Consider the following 16,743-nt stretch of genomic DNA (forward strand, 5'->3'; position numbering starts at 1 on the left):
GGTACACATGTGTCATGGTGGTTTGTTGCACCCACCAGTCCGTCAACTACATTAGGTATTTCTCCTAATGCTATCCCTCCCCTACCCCGCAACTCCAGGACAGGCCCCTGTGTGTGATGTTCTCCTCCCTGTGTCCATGTGTTCTCGTTCAACTCCCACTAATGAGTGAGAACATGTGGTGTTTGGTTTTCTGTCTCTGTGTTAAGTTTGCTAAGAATGATGGTTTCCAGCTTCATCCATGTCCCTGCAAAGGACATGAACTCATCCTTTTATATGGCTGCATAGTATTCAATGGTGTGTATGTACCACATTTTATTTATCCAGTCTATCATTGATCGGCATTTGAGTTGGTTCCAAGTCTTTGCTATTGTGAACCATGACTCAAAAAACATACGTGTGCATGTGTCTTTATTGTAGAATGATTTATAATACTTTGGGTATAAAACCAGTAACGGGAATGCTGGGTTAAATGCTATTTCTGGTTCTAGATCATTAAAGAATGGCCACAGTGTCTTCCACAATGGCTGAACTAAATTACCCTCCCACCAACAGTGTAAAAGCATTCCTATTTCTCCACATCTTCTCCAGCATCTGTTGTTTCCTGACTTTTTTATGATCACCATTCTAACTGGTGTGAGATGGTATCTCATTGTGGTTTTGATTTCCATTTCTCTGATGACCAGTGATGATGAGCTTTTTTTCATTTTTGTTGCTGCATAAATATCTTCTTTTGAGAAGTGTCTGTTCATATCTTTTGCCCACTTTTTGAGGGGGTTGTTTTGTTCTTGTAAATATGTTTAAGTTCCTTGGAGATTCTCGATATTAGCCCTTTGTCAGATGGATAGATTGGAAAAATTTTCTCCCATTCTGTAGGTTGGCTGTTCACTCTGATGTTAGTTTCTTTTGCTATGCAGAAGCTTTTTATTTACATAACATTTGTCAATTTTGGCTTTTGTTGCCATTGCTTTTGGTGCTTTCTTCAAGAAATTTTTGTCCATGCCCATGTCCTGAATGGTATTGCCTAGGTTTTCTTCTAGAGTTTTTATGGTTTTGGGTCTTATGTTTAAATCTTTAATCCTTCTTGAGTTACTTTTTGTATAAGGTGTAAGGAAGGGGTCCAGTTTCAGTTTTCTGCGTATGGCTAGCCAGTTTTCCCAGCACCATTTATTAAATAGGGAATCCTTGCCCCATTGCTTGTTTTTGTCAGGCTTGTCAAAATCAGATGGTTGCGTATGTGTGGTGTTATTTCAGAGGCCTTTGTTCTTTTCCATTGGTCTTTATATCTGTTTTGGTACCAGTACCATGCTGTTTTGGAGGCATCACACTATCTGACTTCAAACTATACCACAAGGCTACAGTAATCCTGTGTATTTTTGACTTCAAACTTGTGAATTGTAAACTATTAAGCAAATGAACAAACTTCACATCTTTCCTCACTCTTGTGTGGACATACAGTTTTGTTATGCATGCCTTTTGCTTTTCTTATCTGGGAGGAGATCTTTCTTAACTTGAGAAATTGGATTAATGCTATTTTATGTAACCTCATATTTGATGTGAATGTCAGAACTTTTTGAAACTTAGCTGTGCGTTTAGTACATTGGTCACTGAGTGCGTATTGCCTAGCAGGCACTGGGCAGCCCAGTGAGGGTAGGTGAGGAAGAGACATGAGCTCCCTTCTGGTGTGTGCTGTGCTGGAAGATAAAGACACTGCTCAAGCAATAGCATAAATTCATCTAATACTATGACTCTAATCAGAGTGGCACAGCTGATGAGCATGGGGCTAGGAGAACATTAGAACTTGGGGGAACAGGAATGCTGTCAGAGTTCATGAAAGGTCTTCCCAATGATGGGAGACTGCAGTACTGGAGGAGGTAGAAGTATCTGAAAGAAATGGTGGTAGAGGTCCAGGCGCCGTGGCTCACACCTGTTATCCCAGCACCTTGGGAGGCCGAGGCAGGCAGATCACAAGGTCAGGAGATCGAGACGATCCTGGCTAACACAATGAAACCCCCGTCTCTACTAAAAATACAAAAAATTAGCCGGGCATGGTGGCAGACACCTGTATTCCCAGCTACTTGGGAGGCTGAGCCAGGAGAATGGTGTGAACCTGGGAGGCGGAGCTTGCAGTGAGCCGAGATCGCGCCACTGCACTCCAGCCTGGGTGACAGAGCGAGACTCTGTCTCAAAAAAAAAAAGGCAAAAAAGAAATGGTGGAAGAGATGAATACATTGAGGGATGATCGTGTTGCAGGGTGACATCTTTGAGGGATAAAAGGAGTAGAGTTTGAACTCCTGCTGCAAACCCTCAGTCTTGCATTGTAATAGTAAAAATTGGCTCATGGTTTCCTGGTTTGTCTGATAGCTGCATCCACACATCCATGGGTTCAGGGGTTAATTCCCATTCATTCTATTGTTGAATTTCTTAGAATGATCATCTTCAGTACATTGCTACTGTAAGGAGGGGCTAAACCCAATGTCTTCATTGCTTTTGAAGCAGATTTTATAGTGTTTCTCAAACATAAGCATCAGAGTCTGCTTGTGAGCTTATTAAAGGCAAATTGCTGGGATCCATCCCAGGAGTTTCTGAGTCAGCACATCTGAGATGGGACCCATAATTCCCCAGTTCAAGTTCCTGCTGCTGGTCTTGGGATCACCCTTTTAGAACTACTGCATTAGGGTATTTCTAGCTTATATGTGCACACAGGACCTACTTAAGTACTGAGCTCAACATTCTGTTTTACTCCTTCCTGTTCAGAGGCTGGCATCCATAGCTCTGGGTATCATTATTTGCTTTTTGTCATCCAGTTGTGCTCTACTGATTTAAAAGTTATCTTTATATTTTCAGTTTCCCAGTCAATTCAAGCCAAAGCATATTTATTGGGCATCTACCATGTGCTATGGACTGTGAGGGCCTTAAAGATTAATAACAACAACCATAAAAACTCATTGATATGCTGGGCATTATTTCTTTCCCCATGGCCTCCAAATGCTTGACTCATAATTCAAAACATTACAGCAACTTGAAGGCAGCAGATTGTTTCTCATTTCAGGGATCCACAGATATATGGCTTCTCAAATGAAGGTCTGGTAATTCCAGGCTGCATGCAGCTATTCTTCCTTTAAAGACTGAGAAACCATGCATATGACATCTTTTCTTCCTTCGTCATTTATACATTTGATAACTAAGTACTGACATCTTACTTTGAGAAAGTCATCATACCAGATACCATCAGTCATAGAAACAGAGATAAGATTCAACCTCTGATCCCAAGGAAGGCAGACTCTCAGTAAGGAAGACAAAACGATAAATGAAAATACCCATACTACAAGGCATGCGCATCATACATTCCATAAGTGGATAAAAACACGCCTTGGCAGCACAGAATCTTGCTTTCCATTTGTGTCATTTAGCACAGTGCATTAGTTATCTATTGCTGCATAAAAAATTCCTCTAAACCTTAGGTTAAAACTGCAAACATTTATTATCTCATACATTTCTTTACTTCAGGGATTCAAGAACAATGTAGCTGGCCATTTGTAGCTCAGGATCTCTCATCATGTTGTGGTCAAATTGTAGATAAGGCTTGCAGTTTTATGATGGTGTGGGAGAATCTCACTTATGTGTCGCTGGGCAGGAGGCTTCAGTTCTTGGCCACATTGGCTTCTCCCTAGGGCTATACACATGACCTTAACAGCTGGCATTTCTGAAAGTGAAGGCAGAAAGAAGGAGGCTGAAAGGGAGTCTAATATGAAAGCCACATACTCTTAGAACTTGATCTTGGAGGTGACACCTTGTCACTTTTGCACTAGATTTGGAGGTGAAATCTTGTCACCCCAGAAGGTGTTAATTGTAGGTGTCAATTGGCCATCTTGGAAGCTAGACTATCACAGAAGCTCTTCCAAAGGAGGTAGCTTAGGAGCTGCATAGAATTCTGTCATAAGGACAAAGGAGAAACTGTGAACAAACACGTAGGTACAGCAAGTGTTGAGGAATGGGCTGTGTTGTGTTGAGTGTCATCTTAAGGGCATGTTGAGCTTCTGTGATGAAATTGAAATCAGATCATTTCAGGTGGTGCAACTTGCTGGTAAGTCATGGATGTTATTCTGTAGGCAATGGGGGAATCATAGCAGAACTTTGCAGAATTATTTAAGGAATATCCGTTTCGTGATAGCAGAGGTTGGGATAGAATACAGAAGATTAGTAGTGCAAGTTGAGATCTACTAATAGATTCAACTGTGTTAGAGATTGAGGAAATGGGGAAGGAATGAGGATCTGCAGAGGCATTGGAAGGATGACACTGATAGAAATTTGCAAACTGTTAGAGGCCAAGACGAGAAATAACCATCCAAAGTTGCAGTTATAGGTAAAACTGTCCAGATAAGAAAAGGGAAAGAGTTCAGAGGTGGGTGAAGGTCAAAATTATTAGATGCTTTAGAGATCCATGGGACTGACAGATATGTTATTTATTATTTTCTTGGTGATTATAAGGTAGTTAGTAGACTTTTAGAGATTATTGTTTTTCTATATTTTCTTGTTTGGATGCGTATTTTTTAACCTGAAATTGGCATTTCTGTTTTTACCTGAAACATATCCATTATCAAGAAATTTTCAACGAGGCATGGTGGCCGAAGTAGAAGGATGACTTCAGTTCAGGAGTTGGAGACCAGCCTGGGTAACGTGGCAAAATGCGTCTCTACAAAAAGTATAAAAATTAAGCCAGGCATGATGGTGTACACCTGTAGTCCCAGCTATGTGGTAGGCTGAGATTGGAGGATCAGTTAAGCCTGGAATGCAGAGGCTGCAGTGATCCCAGATCACACTATTACACTCCATCTTGGGTGACAGAGCAAGACCCTGTGTCAAAACAGAACAAAACAAACAAAAAACAAAACAACAAAAACAAAAACAATAAAACCTTCTCAACCATTCTAACCTAATTATAATTCTAAGACCTATCTGTGTCCTGACCTCAAGAGCAGGTAAACTTATTGAGAAACATTTCTTTAATTATTCCCACTTCTCTTACACCTTTTATTTTTCTCACAATAGGCAGCATCCCCTCAGTTATCCAGCTGACCACCGGAAGGGCTGATACCTCAGGAAACACATACCCTGCTAGGAGATTCTCCATAGGCCCTGACTTGTTTATTGCCCCGCTTTAGGTAACTTTCTCCTTCCTCACATTCTATTCTCCTAATTTTCTTCCACTGCCTAAAATTGAACTGACTTTTCTGACTGTCTGTTCCTCCTGCCTTTGCAGTCATTGTCACTCCATAAATGCCATCGTTGAGTCACTTCTATTCCTTCCTACTGTCTCTCTTACTGTCCTATGAAGCTTTGCATATACTCATGGTTTGATGATAATTTCCTTTGGAGAGACCCCCGGGGCCTATACTTTCTGCCCTCACTTCCCCTCTAAGTTTCTTCCTGTCCTTATAGCTCCCCTTTGAACAACATTACCTATATGTTCTGCCCAAAACTCAGTTCAGTGTTCCCGAAATTGTCTCATCATCTTCCCAAGCTTACCCTGCTCTCTGCTCATAGCATCTCCTCTCAGTCCCTCATCTTGGATTTGAATCCCCTCTCTTTCTCATCCCCAATGTAAATCACTTTCAGAAATAACAGGTCCTACCATTTCTTCTTATGTGATACATCTCTAATTTCCTTGGTCATCTGCTCACTTTTTGTGTTACTATTTTAATCATATCCTGTCTATGACTTGTACATCCTCTAATCTATTTTTAAAGCTATTCTTTCTTCATTTTCCTATATAATTGATTGTGTAAGACGATCTCGTTCAAAATTCATCAACAAGTCTCCACTGTGCTTCACCACTTGCCCCTTCTCCATCGTTACAACCACAGTCATCATTTCTTTCTTCTGGACGGTATACTTCATCTTCCATCCAACCTGAGTATACCTAGGAATCACTGCATTTCACCCTTGGTTTCTTGCTTTTTCTCATTCTTTTCAGGCCTCCTTCAACTTAGAGTACTGCTACTATTCCATCTCCACACAACTTATTCATTATTGAGGGCTAAAATGCCGTTTCTTGCACTTCTCTCCCAGTTTCCTTATTCTGCAAAACTAATTTACTGATTCCTCTCTCATCAGGGGCCATTGCTTTCCGAAATCCTGCAATGTGGGTCCATGAAATCAGCTAGAGAAAAAGAGGGACAGGATGGAGCACTCGGATTATCATGGGCACTGACATACTGGCCTCTTGGGGTAGGAAGACTAATACTCCCTAGGAAAGAAAGAAAAGAGTCTTGGTGAGGACTGTTTTATCTCAGTATTTCCCAGAAGCTCCAACAGTGGACACTTCCCTGGGACCTTCACCCCATCTGCTCCTAATGAGCTTCCTGCCTATGGTGCTCCACGCGGAACGTTACACCCCGTGATGCATAGGGCATCATTTGCAGAAATGTGTGCATGCGTCCTGGCGTGTGCCTGCTTCCTGGCATGTGAGTGCATGTGCGCATGCGGCATTTACCGAGCATGCATACATGATGTGAGAATGTATTTTCTTCCTTTCCACGATGAACTGCCACAGAATGGGTAAAGTTTTTCAGGGCTGAAAAGGGTGTTTTAGCTTGAATACACACAAATATGTTTTTATCGCAGCAATCATTTAAAATAGCTCTGAAAGCCATTATTTTCCCCATTCTTTCTTCCCCCAAAATTTGACTCTTTATCCAGTTTTCCAGTCTGTGTCTTAATTGAGGCATTTAGCCCGTTTACATTTAAGTTTAATATTGTTATGTTGATTTGATCCTGTCATTATGATGTTAGCTGGTTATTTTGCACATTAGTTGATGCAGTTTCTTCATCGGGTCCATGGTCTTTACCGTTTGGTATATTTTGGCAGTGGCTGGTACCAGTTGTTCCTTTCCATACTTAGTCCTTCCTTCAGGAGCTCCTGTAAGGCAGGCCTGGTGTTGACAAAATCTCTCAGCCTTTGCTGGTCTGCAAAGGATTTTATTTCTCCTTTGCAAGTGAAGCTTAGCTTTGCTGGATATGAAATTCTGAGTTGTAAATTCTTTTCTCTAAAAATGTTGGATATTGGCCTCTACTCTCTTCTTGATTGTAGGGTTTCTGCAGAGAGATCCACTGTTAGTCTGATGGGCTTCCCTTTATGGGTAACTGAGCTTTCTCTCTGGCTGCCCTTAACATTTTTCCTTCATTTCAACCTTTGTGAATCTGACAATTATGTATCTTGGGGTTGCTTTTCTCGAGGAGTATCTTTGTGGTGTTCTTTATATTTCCTGAATGTGAATGTTGACCTGCCTTGCTAGGTCGGGGAAGTTCTCCTGGATAATATCCTGAAGAGTGTTTTCCAGCTTGGTTCCATTCTGCCTGTCACTTTCAGTTATACCTGTCAAACATAGGTTTGCTCTTTTCACACAGTCCTGTCTCACGTGCAGAAATACACATACGCTCAAAATAAAGGGATGGAGGACCATTTAGCAAGCAAATGGAAAGAAAAAAGAAAAAGGAGGGCTTTCAATCCTAGTCTCTGATAAAACAGACTTTAATCAACAAAGATCAAAGAAGACAAAGAAGGGCATTACATAATGGTAAAGGGTTCAATGCAACAAGAATAGCTAACTGTCTTAAGTATATCTGCACCCAACACAGGAGCACCTAAATTCATAAAGCAAATTCTTACACCTACAAAGAGGCCTAGACTCCCACACAATAATAGTGGGAGACTTTAACATCCCACTGTCAATATTAGACAGATCAATGAGACAGAAAACAAGGATATCAGGACTTGAACTCAACTCTGGATGAAGTGGACACAGTAGACCTCTACAGAACTTTGCACCCTAAATCAACAGAATATATGTTCTTCTCAGCACCACATCACACTTATTCTAAAATGGACCATATAATTGGAAGTAAAAAACTCCTCAGAAAATACAAAAGAATGTAAACCATAACAAACAGTCTGTCAGACCCGAATGTGATCAAATTAGACTCAGGATTAAGAAACTTACTCAAAACTGCACAACTACATGGAAACTAAACAACCTGTTCCTGAATGACTACCGGGTAAATAATGAAATGAAGTCAGAAATAAAGATGTTCTTTGAAATCAGTGAGAACAAACACACAACATATTAGAATCTCTGAGACCCAGCCAAAGCAGTGTTTAGGTGGAAATTTATAGCAATAAATGCCCACAGGAGAAAGTGGGGGAAGATCTAAAATTGACACACTAACATCACAGTTGAAAGAACTGGAGAAACAAGAGCAAACAAATTGCAAAGCTAGTAGTAAACAAGAAACAACTAAGATTGTAGCAGAGCAGAAGGAAAGAGATACAGAAAAACCCTTCAAAAAATCAGTGAATACAGGAGCTGGTTTTCTGAAAAGATTGATAAAATAGGTGGACCACTAGCGAGACTACTAGAGAAGAAAAGTCAGAAGAATAAAATAGACACAATAAAAAATGATACATGGCCTGTCACCACTGATCCCACAGAAACACAGCTACCATCAGAGAATACTATAAACACCTCTATGGAAATAAACAATGAAATCTAGAAGAAATGGATAAATTCCTGGACACATACATCTTCCCAGGACTACACCAGGAAGAATTCAAATCTCTGAATAGACCAATAACAAGTTCTGAAATTGATGCTGTAATTAACAGCCTACCAACTAAAAAAAGCACAGGACCAGAAGGATTCACAGCTAAATTCTACCAGAGGTACAAAGAATAGCTGGTACCATTCCTTTTGAAACTATTCCAAACAATAGAAAAAGAGGGAACCTCCGTAACTCATTTTATGAGGCCGGCATCATCGTGATACCACAACCTGGCAGAGACACAATAGAAAAATAAAATTTCAGGCAAATATCCCTGATGAACATTGGTGTGAAATTTTTCAATAAAATACTGTCAAACAGAATCCAGCAGCACATCAAAAAGTTTATACACCACGATTGAGCCGACTTCCATCAATGGGATGGAAGTCTGAATCAATGTATGAAAATCAATAAATGCTGTCCATCATATAAACAGAACCAGTGACAAAAAACACATGATTATCTCGATGCAGAAAAGGCCTTCAAAAAAATTCAACATTCCTTCATGCTAAAAATCCTCAATAAACTAGGTATTAATGGAACATATCTCTAATAAGAGCTATTTATGACAAAGCCACAGTCAATATCATACTGAGTAGACAAAAGCTGGAAGCATTCCCTTTGAAAACTGGCACAAGACAAGGATGCCCTGTCACCACTCCTATTCAACATAGTATTGGAAGTTCTGGCCAGGGCAATCAGGCAAGACAAAGAAATACAATATATTCAGATAGGAAGAGAGGGAGTCAAATTGTCTCTGTTTGCAGATGACATGAGTGTATATTTAGTAAGCTCCATTGTCTCAGCCCCAAAACTTCCTTAAGTTGATAAGCAACTTTAGCAAAGTCTCAGGATTCAAAATCAAGGTAGAAAAATCACAAGCATTCCTATACCCCAATAATACACAAACAGAGAGCCATATCATGAGTGAACTTCCATTCACAATTGCTACAAAGATAATAAAATGCCTAGGAATACAACTTACAAGGGATGTGAAGGACCTCTTCAAGGAGAGCTACAAACCACTGTTCAAGGAAATAAGAGAGGACACAAACAAACGGAAAAACATTCCATGCTCGTGGATTGGAAGAATCAATATTGTGAAAATGGCAGTACTGCCCAAAGTAATTTATAGAATCAATGCTATCCCCATCAAGCTACCATGACTTTCTTCACAGAATTAGAAAAAAATACCTTAAATTTCATACGGAACCTAAAAAGAGCTTGTATAGCCAAGACCATCCTAAGCGAAAAGAACAAAGTTGGAGGCATCACGCTACCTGACTTCAAGCCATGCTACAAGGCCCCAGTAACCAAAGCATGGTACTGGTACCAAAACAGTGTGTGTGTGTGTGTGTGTGTGTGTGTGTGTATATAAAAATATATAAATTTTTAGTATATAAATATATATATTATATTAATATATAAATACATATACATATATAAAAATATATAACTATATAAATTTATATATCATAAATTCTGACATGTAGGTTTCCCTCCTCTTAGGAATTCCATCAAAATTACATGAGTAGCACTATTCTAAATTTTTACCTACTATCATTAAAAAAAAAGACTTTACTCAAAGCCCTGACACTCATTGGAGCAAGTTGATATGGTAGACAATTCTAGCCCTATGCAACTGGAGTGATCTTGATGCTAAGACAATATGACCCAAAGCCTTGTCTTTTCCTTTTGGCTATATGAATATTTTCTAACTTTTGTGAACAAAATATGTCTCATTTTCCTCATGATGGTGTTTCAAAGTGAATCGATGGGTGTTTTTCAGTTATTAGTGGATAGGAGCTCTCTTAGCTCAACCGTTCAAAAGCTTGTGTTTGATGTTGGAATTTTGTAAATTATCTCAATGTATGCATATATGCATACACACATAATCCCCTACCTAAAAGATCAACATATGCTTAGAATTTCTTCCTTTTTTTTTCTCTTTTTCTTTTTCTTTTTTTTTTTTTTTTTTGAGGCAGGGTCTTTTTCTATTGCTCAGGTTGGAGTGTAGGAGTACAGTCATAGCTCACTGCAGCTTTTGAGCTCCTGGGCTCAGGCGATCTTCCCATCTCACGCTTCAGCCTCCCCTGAGACCACAGGCACGTTCCGCCACACCTAGTTGATTTAAAATCTCTTTTTTTGTACAGATGCAGTTCCTATGTTATTCAGGCTGGTCTTGAACTTCCGGCCTCTAGTAGTCCTCCTGCTTCAACCTCCTCAGAGTACAGGTGTGAACCATCATGCCTGGCCCCTTACTATTTCTAATTTTTTTTTTAGCATAAGTCCGTGAAAGAAGTATATTTCTCATAGTTTGTTTTACTGCGCAAATGATGATGTTGAAGGATCTGCACGATGGTTATGATGGCTGCTGTCACTGCACTACAGTACTTTTAAAAACAATAATGAAAATATTCATTTCTCACTAGAATAGTCATACAGGCATTTATTTGTTGCTTTAGAATTTGGAAACTTCTTTTTATATTCACGGTTGTATTTCATTCTGCCAGCAGGTTAGGCAGATTCATCCTGTCCCACTTTCCAGTGGTAGAAACAGGTGTCCTGAGGCAGTGAAGTAGTTGTTGGAAAATCACTGTGGTTTGCCTTCCAGGGGTTTTCTTGTCCTCTGAGTACAAAAGTATCATAATACATGGCACCTTCCCACAAGAAGTTTAGAGTGTGAAAAGTCAATGTATTAATGTACATATGGGATCCACTTCCACTTAAAGCAAAACACATTGAGTCAGGTATCAGAGCTCAGTGGGTGTACATGATGGCATTTAATTATCCTAAATTACTTCATATAATCAATATACACTAAGTTTTGTTATGATGCTACCCATCATTTTTGGAGTCACAATCTTTCAACCTTCATCTAACTAAAAGATGGATATCTGCATTTTATATTAGGTGGTCTGGAAGCCATAGTAGTGTTAGAGACCACATATGGAATGTTTTAGTCTATTTGGATTCCTGTCAGGAAATACAATAGACTGTGTGGCTTATAAATACCAGACATCTATTGCTGAGTTCTGGAGGCTGGGAGTCCAAGATGAAGGTGTGGCAGATTCAGTGTCTGGTGAGGACACATATCTTGGTTTGTAGATAGTGCCTTTTCCTTGTATCCTCATGTGGTGGAAGGGATAAAGGAGCTCTCTGAGTTCCCTTTAATGAGGGCACCAGTCCCATTCATGAGGCTCCAACCTCATGACCTCATCACCTCCCAAGGGCCTCACCTCCAGATACCATCATCTTGGGGGTCATGATTTTAACATAGGAATTTGGAGCGACACAACCATTCAGATCATAGCAGAGAGAGAGAGAGAGAGAGATGAGACTTGCCCAACTCCATAAAGCCATGTGAATATTTTCAGTTCCAGTCCTATTTCCATTTTTTAATGTTGAGTTATGAACTTTATTGATACCTCCTGGTATTTTTCAAAATGTTCTAGAGCTCTCATGATCAATATTAAACCTTTCCCATTCAAAGGACATGATTATTTTGTGTGAGTAATGTGTTGCTATTTGACAAATGAGTACAACTATAAATAAATCTTGACCATCTTGAGGTATGAAATAAATACACCTGTCAAGATATCCTATAATGCTTTTGTAGTCAAAACAATGATGGGGCTGGCATGGTGACTCATTCTTGTAATCCCAGCACTTTGGGAGGCCGAGGGAGGTGGATGACTTGAGGTCAGGAGTTTGAGACTAGCCTGTCCTACATGGTTAAACCTGTCTCTACTAAAAATACAAAAATTTGCCAGGCATGGTGGTGCATACCTGTAATCCCAGATACTCTGGAAGATGAGGCAGGAGAATTGCTTGAGCCCAGGATGGAGAGGTTGCAGTGAGCCAAGATGGTGTCACTGCACTCTAGCTGGGCACCAGAGCGAGACTCCATCTCAAAAACAAAACAAACGAACAAAAAATGATGGATAGAATAGGATATTATTTAAATGAAAACTGTAAGGGGAGTTGTATGCTCTCAAATGTCATTATGTGCAGTCTAATATGTCCCTTTCACTCTGCCACTCTACCTGCTAATTTGCTTCCTTAATTCAGACTTACCTATTTGGTTATTAGCTGTAATATAGGTTGACAATTATGCAGCTTTTCTTCTTTACTAAGACCTGTTCCAAGTGCTTTTTATATTAACTCATTGGTGTCAACAACTCTACCCCACAGTAACCATTAGTATTAGTTTCCTATCTGTGCTGTGGTAGCAAGTTACTACAGACCTAGTGGCTTCATACAGTTCTAGCATTCAGAAGTCCAAAATGAGACTTAGGAGGCTAAAATCAAGGTATAATCAGGACTACATTATTTTTGGAAGCGCTATGAGAGGATACATTTCCCTACCTTTTCCAGATTCTAGAAACTTCCTACTTTCCTTGGCTCATAGGCTCCTTTCTCTGCCTTCAATGCCAGTAGCCTGAGTCCCTGTTCTGTCATCTTTTTGTTTGTCCCTCTTTTTCCCTTTTCTATGGGCCCAATGGATAACCTGCAATCATCTCCTGATTTCAAGGTCTGCTGACTGGGAACCTTAATTCCACCTGCCTCTTTCATTCAAATCCCTTTTCCATGTAAGACCACACAAAGTCACAAGTTCTGCATATTAACACATGGGCATCTCAGGGGGACCATTATTATGCAGACCACACAGTTGTTATCTTCATTTTACAGCCAAGAAAGACAAACAGAGTGAAGTCACTTACTCAGATTGTTGGGCTGCTAAGTGGTAGAGCTAGTTAAAATTAGGAGCATACACAGGGAAGCTAGGCAGTGTTGTGATCAAGGCCCTTGGCCCCCTAAAGATTCAATGAAAAATGATGGAGACAATCAGTGACTATTACTGTCCACTCAACCAGGTTGCACAGCGGGAGAGAGAGACCAGGAGCCTGGCTGGCTGATGAGAATGTCTTACCCTATTGCCAGCAGTGTTGGTTCCTGGGTTCTCCGAACTGCGGCTTTCAAAAGAGCAGAGCAGCTTTCATGAACCCGCTCATTGTGTCATAACTGTAGAGGCCAAGGCTTTTTACCCCCTTAAGTTCTACTGAAAAATTACTGACTAGGCAGACCAATTTACAGGAGAAATGACATACAAACATGCATAATGCAGATACAAAGGAGCCTTCAGAATGAAGACGCAACCTCCCATGAGATCCTGAAGCTTATATACCAACCTGAGGTTACAGAAAGAGTGGGGGCTTGGATCCCAGTAATACAGATGATTGGAGGGGGAGAAGAGGAATTCTGTTGAGGAGATTACTAGAACAGAGATTAACTTGTAAATAACTTTTTGAAAATTAAATAATCCTTGAGGATAACCTTGGAAAACTGACTGCTCAGGTGTGGTGTCATCTTGGTTTTTTTCTGCAGTCAATAAAGATATAACAGTAAGGGGTTGAAAAACAATCATTCTCCTTGTGGGAGTCTGTGTCTTAGGCAAATAGAGAAACTTCAGCTTCTTTGGGAGAGGCAGTGGGAGAGGGGGAGGTCAGAGAGACCTTGGACTTCTTCAGCTCAGCCTGTCAAAATGCCGTATTTTGGGGTATTGGTTTCTGAGCCTCAGCAGGACTCATGTAGTGTTGCGGGATTTGGGGCTGGGCCATGGTGGGACAGATTTTCCCCTGAGATCCTTGTACACCCAAATCAGCGGGTGCCTGTTCACCTCCAACATGAAAAAACTGACACAAAGAAATGAGTATGAAATTGGGGGTAAAAATAATGAAACTAATATGTATATTAAACAACATTTCTCCGTATTAAACTAATGTGAAGAATTTAGAGTCAAGAATTTTTCTGGAAAGAGTAGACTCCAACTTCCTCAGAGTATGAATTTGTAGGATGCTCTTCCCCATTCAGTACTGCACCCAACATTTCTGACAGTTGTCAGAAGAAAGAGACCTGGGATAATTAATCAAACTCAAAACATTTAGAGCATTGTTTGCTCAAGATTCATCAGGAGGTCTTCTAACCACGCCACAAACACTTTAACTCATCAGGGCTTCACAGATGAATTTGCTGATTCCATAAACTTGTAAATTGTATTTCCAGAGCCAATGTGAACTCTCTCAGTTATGGCTTTTGTCTTGAAGACTGTGACTTTTATTTAAAATATTGTTTCAATGATGCATTTTCTGAACTCAATGAAATTATGAAGGGACAGATTTTAAAGTCCATAACCATTTTGTTTTATTAAAGCTGCCAAATATTTTTAAAATGGTGTTAAGAGGCAAAAGAAAATGTAAACCTTAGTTACCACTGAGAGGTCCCATTGTTTAGTCATTTCAGCACCACTGTGTAGACTTCCATAATATGAGAAAGAGACTTAATATTCTAGTCATGAGGAGCACAGGGTTTAGGGAAAAAAACATACACAGATATATCTATATATTTATACACACACACACATATACTGCACACACACTCACATACACAATCAGTAACTTCTTATGATGGTTCAACTAATGATTTTCAACCTTATGATGGTGTGAAGGCAATACACATTGTAGATGTCCATAAAATATTTAAAGAGCTTTATTCTGAGCCAAATACCAGTGACCTAGGCCTGTGACACAGCCCCAAGAGATCCAGAGAACATGTACCTAAGGGGGATGAGCATGATTTTATACATTTTGAAGGGGAGAGAAATTACAGGCAGACATTCATCAATTCAAGGTATACATTTGTTTCTTCCAGGAAGGTGGCACAACTTGAAGCAGGGGGTTCCAGGTTATAGATGGATTCAAAGGTTTTCAAATAGGCAATTGGTTGAAGGAGTTAAGTTATCTAAAGACCTGGAATCAATAGAAAGGAGTGTCTGGGTTAAGAAAAGGTGTTGTGGAGACCAAGGTCTTATGCATATAAAATCTCATAGTTGGCCATCGTTAGAAGCAATAGATGGCAAAAGTTTCCCATTCAGACCCTTGAAAGATGCTAGATGCTCATCTAATTGCATCAAGATGAGCAAAAGACCAGTCAAGGGAAGTAAACCTGAAAAACTTGTTCACGCCACTTTATCTCTCCTTGGATTAGATAGTGTTTGCCTCATGGTTAGAAGACTTCCTGATGAATCTTGAGCAAACAATGCCCTAAATGTCTTGAGCTTGATTAATTATCCCAGGTCTCTTTCTTCTGACAATTCGGGTAAAGAGTAGAATGCAGGTCTTCCTTATAACAGACAGCTTTGAGGGGCCATTTCAAAATATATGAAAGAGGTATATTTTGGGGTACAATGCTTTGATTTCTTTTAGGGCCTGGTATCTATCATGTGATGCTACACCAGAGAGGTTGAAATTTGGTATTTTTTTGTTATCAAGAGTCTATTTGGTTTGTCTTATGATCTCTGTTTTAATGTTAATTCTGGTCAGTTGTGCCTGAGTTCCAAAGAGAGAAGGTTATAGTGAGGCATGTCCAATCCCCATGTCCCCTCATGGCCAGAAGAAGTTTTTCAGGATTAGTTTGGAATGCCCTTGGCAGAGACGGTTTATATTCAGTTAACTGGAGCCTTAGAATTTTAATTTTGGTTTACAGAATTCACTAGAGACTCTACATCCAGTACCCATATAATCATTCTAATTCACACTTTCAGTACAGGATTCAATAAATTACATGAGATGCTCAACACTTTATTATAAAATAGACTTTCTGTTAGATGCTTTTACCCAACTGTAGGCTAAAGTAAAGTGTCCTGCACATATTCGAAATAGACTAGGCTATTTTGCATGGTATATTTTGTCTATGTGATAAATGTTTGTCTTATGATATTTTGAACATATCATGGGTTTTTCAGATGTAATCGCCATTGCAGTTCCAGGAACATCTGTATATATTTATAGGTGTGTGTGTGTATATGTGTGTGTATGTCTGTGTGTGTGTGTGTGTGTGTATGTGTGTGTATTCTTCAACTCCTTGGACAGATCTCAACCTTTCAGAGGCTTTGTTTTCTTCTTTGTAAAATAGGAACAGTGGTATTTCTCTTACGGAATGTCATTGTGGAGTAATTTAGAAAAACATTGCATTCAACCGGAAACCCTCATAGCATTTATTGCCTGGAAAATGATGTTGATTTATAAGGGAGATAAGTACTTTGTTATTTATCACATTTCATAAAAGGAAGGAACCTACTTTTCT

General features: G+C 39.6%; 1 protein-coding gene across 8 annotated transcripts in view; it reads left to right on the plus strand.

Annotated features, from left to right (window-relative positions):
- Window positions 1-16,743, plus strand: part of NLGN4Y (neuroligin 4 Y-linked) — a 285,691-nt gene that overhangs the window by 25,129 nt on the left and 243,819 nt on the right.

The sequence above is a fragment of the Pongo abelii genome, chromosome Y (genome assembly GCF_028885655.2).
Source record: "Pongo abelii isolate AG06213 chromosome Y, NHGRI_mPonAbe1-v2.0_pri, whole genome shotgun sequence".
Taxonomy (NCBI): domain Eukaryota; kingdom Metazoa; phylum Chordata; class Mammalia; order Primates; family Hominidae; genus Pongo; species Pongo abelii.